The sequence below is a fragment of the Sinocyclocheilus anshuiensis genome, unplaced genomic scaffold (assembly GCF_001515605.1).
Source record: "Sinocyclocheilus anshuiensis isolate Anshui unplaced genomic scaffold, SAMN03320099.WGS_v1.1 scaffold2292, whole genome shotgun sequence".
In the NCBI taxonomy this organism is placed as follows: domain Eukaryota; kingdom Metazoa; phylum Chordata; class Actinopteri; order Cypriniformes; family Cyprinidae; genus Sinocyclocheilus; species Sinocyclocheilus anshuiensis.
This window is the reverse complement of record NW_015544454.1, coordinates 64031-70494: the sequence shown is the minus strand read 5'-3', so window position 1 is coordinate 70494 and position 6464 is coordinate 64031. Positions and strand designations below refer to the sequence as shown.

At 42.1% G+C, this 6464-nt stretch overlaps 2 protein-coding genes across 4 annotated transcripts in view; both read right to left on the bottom strand.

Moving 5' to 3' along the window:
• LOC107698188 (zinc finger and BTB domain-containing protein 7B-like) overlaps positions 1–3536 on the bottom strand; it is a 28724-nt gene extending 25188 nt beyond the window's left edge. The window contains exons 1-2 of one of the 3 annotated variants that reach the window (XM_016499150.1): positions 3460–3536; positions 1037–1100 (exon numbers count right to left, since the gene is read on the bottom strand). The gene's annotated coding sequence lies outside the window, so the exon portion shown is untranslated. Of the gene's footprint in view, positions 1–1036; positions 1101–3058; positions 3137–3205; positions 3235–3459 lie in introns of those variants that run through there. The other 2 variants (XM_016499149.1, XM_016499148.1) reach the window with 2 other exon arrangements.
• A 174-nt stretch (positions 3537–3710) lies between these two features.
• The window catches only part of LOC107698182 (putative uncharacterized protein DDB_G0290521), a gene marked incomplete at its 5' end in the record, with an annotated part of 6715 nt that continues 3961 nt past the window's right edge, over positions 3711–6464 (bottom strand). Inside the window, one exon of the mRNA XM_016499139.1 lies at positions 3711–3783. The remainder of the gene's footprint in view (positions 3784–6464) is intronic.

Sequence of the window (6464 nt, the reverse complement as noted above, 5' to 3'; positions counted from 1 at the left end):
GTGTGTGTGTGTGTGTGAGAGAGAGAGAGTGTGTGTGTGTGTGTGAGAGAGAGAGAGTGTGTGTGTGTGTGTGAGAGAGAGTGAGTGTGATGCTGGATGCTGTGGGTGTGTGTCGTAAATACATCAGTCAAGAGTTTCTGGAAGGATTTCACTGCTTCATGCCTAAGTGTAATGGGTGCAGTGTGTGTTTGTGTGTGTGAAGATGATGTTGCAAAACTAACTGATCCTCATCTATTTCCTGTTTCTCCTCTGAAGCTCAGCAGCAGAAAAACTCGAGTCTGACAGGAGCCGAGGGTCAGCGTCACATGAGCGGCATCAGTGTTTCACATTCATCAGCAAAGACCCGCCCACACTACACACATACACACATATTAATAATGTATGTGAAGTACAAGTGTCTCCAGCACAGCACATCTGATCAAAGACAGAAAAATGATTCATAATTCAAATAAAGTGAAATGCATACTGAATGTTCTGGTTAAGGATTTGTGTTAGTCATTATAATTACAGCAGCAGAAGTAAACGCCACCTTACTGACAGTCAATGTGTGTGTGTGTGTGTGGTGGTCAAGCAAAGTTGTCGACAGGGGTGAAACTTTGCATCAGAAAAAGGAAACGCTAATGATTCCACTTCCTAAAAGACAGACAGAGCAAACGCTCACTGTATGACACACGGGCGATCGAGCATATGACCCTACACACGCCTGTCTCTCTCTCTCTTATCACTCTCCCCTCCCCATCTCTCTCTCTCTCTCTCTCCTGTGACTGCATGAAAGTGAGAACTGTAAGTGCGATATGGGGAAATTTTTACATGGCTCCACATGCCCTGAATACAGCATTTACAGGAACAGCGTGTGTGTGTGTGGGTGCACGCATGTGGGTGTGTGTTTCGTCTGAGGGTCTTTTTAGAGGAAGAGGGAAATCCATGAGCGACGGTCACAGTTCTGTCAGCATCAGTCATATGACCACTGCAGAAATGCCGAACCGCTCTCACACCCGCGCACACACACTCACATGCACACACACATCGCTCTTACCTCCAGTCCATAAACTCACAGACGCTCCTCTGTCTGTCCGTCTCTCTCTCGCTCTGGGTCAATCCTGATGAACAGGCAAACAAACACAGTCAAAACACGCAAAAGAAAGAGCGTTTAGTGTACGATACTAATGAAATGCAACATGAAACACGGACAGTGAAAACGCTGCACACAGAAACATCGCGTGGCTTCGATCACGCTGGCCAGCGAGAGCTTTAACATGAGAAACACTCATGCGTCTGATGCTGGAAATCACATACGAACGTCTTGCACTCGTATCACACCATTCCAGAAAAACACAACAGCATCATTTACTCTGAATGGTTGAATATTTCATTCACTCATCTGTAATGTCTTCACATCACTCCTACAGACACTGAAACCTCACAGAACAAGTGCTAACTTTAACATCTTATTTAGTTCAATTGCACATAAATGTAAAGCCTAAAAATAAAACAGTTCACTATAATCTTAAGATTATTAATCAATGTGCATTATGCATTTCATATAAAAGTGCTTTAACACTATAAAGCCTAATGCATCATAGCTTATATGATTCATGAATATAAACCCGTTTCACACTCGATCTCCTCAAGCCTTCTGTCTCTGATTGATCGTTTAGAGTGTTTATCCAGTCGAAGCTCTTTTAGTGTAACTGTAGCTGGAGCTTCTCGTGTCAAATCTTGACTGGTTTTGATCAAGTAAGCGTCAGAATAACTGCAGTAATATCTCCAGATGAACACTTACTGGACTGAAGCAGCTCAGCTTTACTTGATTCTCCATCAATCATGTTTTAGAGTCTCAAATCTGATCCTCAGGATCTTTTGAGGAGCGTTTGTTTCCAGAAGCTTTACTTTCACTGTTCCTCAGCGGAGGAATGATCTTCACAAGCCTCCAGAACATCTCACATCTTCTGAGGAGCCTTTATTTCTTCAGCTCTCAATCACTGCATTATATGTTTGGAGCATTTCAATCTCATCTTACTGAGACAGATTACTGGAGATATAGAGCGACCGCTGATATTTAGATCATTTTATGTCAGTATTTAATTTAGTATTTTTTCATGTCATTACATTGTTTAGAGCATAAGCATACATTTTTTAAAAATTATATTTTATTCATATGTTATGCTATGTCCTCTGTAGAGGAAAATAAAATGACATGAATAGACATGAAAAGGCAAAAACAATGGGAATTTTTAGGTTTCAGGATTTTTTTTTTAAACCAAACTTTGTATAAGTATGATTCTCAACTATATTAGATATAACAAAATTATTTGATATACCATTTTACTTCATGCAATATGTGTGTAAAATTTCCATAAACTAGTTTTCCCATTAAACACAATGTTATCTATACTCTGTACATAATTTGCATATTAATGCGCTGTTGGGACAGCATGTTGAAAAAAGAAGTGTAATAATGGGAGTAATAATTGGCCAGATTTTCATAATAATAATATTTCATAAGAATATTGATATATAATTTATTTTCCTATTCATTTGTTGTGCCTCCAAATATGCGTAATAAACACACTTTTAGTCCTGCTGTCTTCTACAGGGACAAAAACTCCAAAGCTGGGTCTCAGGAGGATATAATAAATATCAGCATCTGCAGCGGATTCATATTTTGTCTCTGAATAAAACTGAGCTGTTTCTGTTTTTAAAAGCCTGATGGATCAGATATGATATTCAAACAAAAACACATGCAATATTAAAAAAAACAACAACATCTGTCTATAAACTCTTACACTAGAGTGTTGTTTGATATTTCAGGCTTTTCAGGGTTAAACTCATTTTCACCCGTTCAGCGGAGGAACCGACCGACCGAGTTACCCGAGTAATTAAGTTACTATGACAACGGCCGTGAAGGGGGGGGGGATTAATTATGACTGACAGCAGGTGAGAGTCTAATTGAACTACAGGACTAATAAAAACAAAACAAAAAGAAGCACAGCAGCTGCTGCGGACCGTCCAACACACAAACAGCAGCAGCTTCAGGTGTTTTACAGTTAAATTCGACTTCAGCTCACGAGCGGATCCGGTTCAGCGGGTTCAGCCGGTCCCTCCGCGAGGACAAGTCCGCCTCAAAACGTGCATCTCAGCGCGTTTCAGCATTAAAACCAAGTATTACCAAACCCGGGTTATTATTCCAACGCGTGTCACTCACCTGTCAGACGCACGCACAGGTAAACGCCGAATGAATGAATGAAGCGTTTCTAGTGACAGAACGGGAGCAGAATATGTTCGACACGTCACACGAGAGTTACCGAGCACCCGTGACGTGTGCGTCCTCTCGTGACCCCGGGCTAGAGATGAAACTAATGAACTAAAGCAGAGCGAATGTCGGTGAAACGGAAGAAAACGCCGATGAAATAGCCGCGCGACGCCTGCTTCGCGCTGTACGGAAGAGAAGCGCTTTACCTGAGCCGGTGTCACCTGAGTTTCCCCCGCCGTGTCCCACCTGACCGCACTTCCTCGATGTGACGCGTCCGCTCCCCGGCAGCGGCTGGTGTCTTTCCGCCGGTTCTGACCCGCTCCTGACGGACTCCGGCGGCTCCTCCTTAAACCCGCAACCAGGAAGCGGCTTGTCCTCCTTCCAGCGGCCGCGGGTGATTGGCTCTGCGGGCGGCGGAGGGCCGCTGGGGGGGCTCTGCATGAGTGGCCGCGCGGACCGACCGCGGCTGCTGATCACATTTAACGCGCTCCTTCCGTTTTCATGTTGAACGCGCGTTTCCACTTCTGCTTCTGCAAATGAGTCAAGTGACAAACTCTGAATTTGCATGTCAAATAAAGCGAGAACAACACGGATGTAAATCAAACAAGCTTTGTATTCACACTAAACTCAGGAGCGACTCTGACGTGCAATATCATGCACATTATTAATACTGAAAGTGCTGTTGTGTGTGTGTGTGATGGTGCACATGCTACTATCATAAATTATGTCGTTTAATGTAAGTTTGGCTCGTGCAGGTAAAGCGTCTGATGATACAAGCCAGTGTTTCTGAGACTAGAGCAGATGCACGAGAAATGAAGGAGTGTGTCAGGATGAGGTTAGTGTTTAACAGCTCACTCACTCATATTCACTGACTTCCGCTTTGATGTGGTTCTGTGTGTGTGTGTGTGAAGCACTGAAAGGGATTACAGCAGCAACATCCACATCAGCCAGAACTGAGACACGCGTGGTCACACACCTTCACATCTCCACACAGGTATGTTAGAGTCTCTCTCCTTTACCTTTTGTCCATTTAAATTCAGCATCTGCAGCAGATTCATATTTGTGCTCAGTTGGAGTCTGAATAAAACCGAGCTGTTTTTTCCTCCGTGTTCTCACGATATGGCCCTAACAGTGTGTTAGTCTCTCTGAGCTGGTCCTGGATCAGCACTTTCTCCGTGTCTCTCATCGTGAAGGTCTGACAGCGAGCTGATGATCTCCATCAGGTGTGTGCGAACATGCAGCTCTAGAACTGCTTCACGTGATGATCATTTTAAAAGCTCTACATGTTCATATGTGGCTAATCTCGCTGAACTGTCCCTGATGCTGGCAGTAAATGAGCTGTGAGCGCCATCTAGTGGATATTACTGGACACTGACGTTCACAAGCTCTTGTCAGCTGATCCCATTTGAGCTGAAATATAGCAGATTTTAATATTTCAGTAATTTATCAACACATTCGGATGTTCACGGTTTTCTGATGTCGGTTAATCTTCCCACGACGTACAGTACAGCAAACAAATGCATTATTTCAGCCTTTTTTGACAATCTTAATTATTATTAATTTTTATCATTTATTTATAGTCATTTTGATTATTAGCTTTTCGACAACTCTGGAACCCCAGTGATTGAAATATTTACATTCACACATCTATCTATCTATCTATCTATCTCAAACCCTTTCTGTAGTTTGGTTAGAAAGATCCAGAAACTGGATAAAGGCCTTATCTAGCAGCACCAAGAGAAAATAGGTAGAAATTATGTAAATACATAGTTATACAGCTGTACATACAGTAAATAATGCACAAATATGTACATAAAGCTTCCGTTTCAGATGTATACCACATTATTATGTAAATGTTCTTTCTGTTGTCAGTGTTGTATATGCATGCATGCATGTTTGTTTGTACCAAGAGCTCATAAAAAACACAACACATTCCTTGTGTTTGTGAATAAAGCTCATTCTGATTCTGAAATTCTTCATGCATACAGTTTTTAGCTAAAGCTATTTTCCCCAAATGCATTTCAAAACCTGTAATCTAAAACAACAGAGAACACTATACGGAATCCCAGAATGCAAAGCGTGTGATCTTCAGTTTCCTGTGTGAAGAGAAAGATCAGTCTTGACTGTTAAAGTGTCCTCGTTTAGTCTCCCTCATGTGACTCCAAACCTCCACGACTTACTATCTTCTGTGGAACACAAAAATCTGATGCATGCATCAAAGTAAACGTTCCATTAATAGCAGAACCACAGTAAGCTGCTCTGCTAGAGATACGAGCTTCACTGCTCCTGGATTCTCTCACACACACTATAAGTGCTCTGCTTCGTACTATGAATAAACAGGGCTGTTGCTGCGTTCCTCACTGATCATCAACACTGTTATAAGAGAACAGAGTTTCATTACGCTGTCAGGAGCAAACGAGCCACCGGCCCCTGATGAGATGCAGCTGTGCATGCACACACACACACACACACACACACACTCATGCACTCATTCATGCACACACACACATGCACGCACACACGCGCAAACACTTACACACACACTCATGCATGCACGCACACACACACACACATAGACCAGCAACTGAACCTGTATGTTACAAATGGTACATTCAGAATTATGTATCGTTAGTGTGTGTGTTAACAAACAGATACAGAAAACTGATTCTAAATTCACTTTATTCTGATTTGGCAAAAATCATTTGTCACATGTTCATCATTACTTCACTTAAGGCCAGTTCACACCGCACTGACAGACGCAGACCAACGCCGACAGATGACCGAGTACAGTACGTCACTTCTCAGACATTCTAAGACCCAACAAATGCCGTTTCAACATGTTCAAGCAGTTAAAACAAGCGCCGACCACTGACAGGAGTAACACACCGATCCAACCAAACCTGACTAAAGTGTCTGTTGCGTTTTGTCAGTGTCTGTCAGTGCAGTGTGAATTGGCCTTTATATGTGACCCTGGAGCACAAAACCAGTCATAAGGGTCAATTTTTCCAAATTGAGATTTATGCATCATCTGAAAGCTGAATAAATGAGCTTTCCATTGATGTATGGTTTGCTAGGATAGAACAAGATACAACTATTTGAAAATCTGGAATCTGAGGGTGCAAAAAAATCTAAATATTGAGAAAATCATCTTTAAAGTTGTCCAAATGAAGTTCTTAGCAATGCATATTACTAATCAAAAATTAAGTTTTGA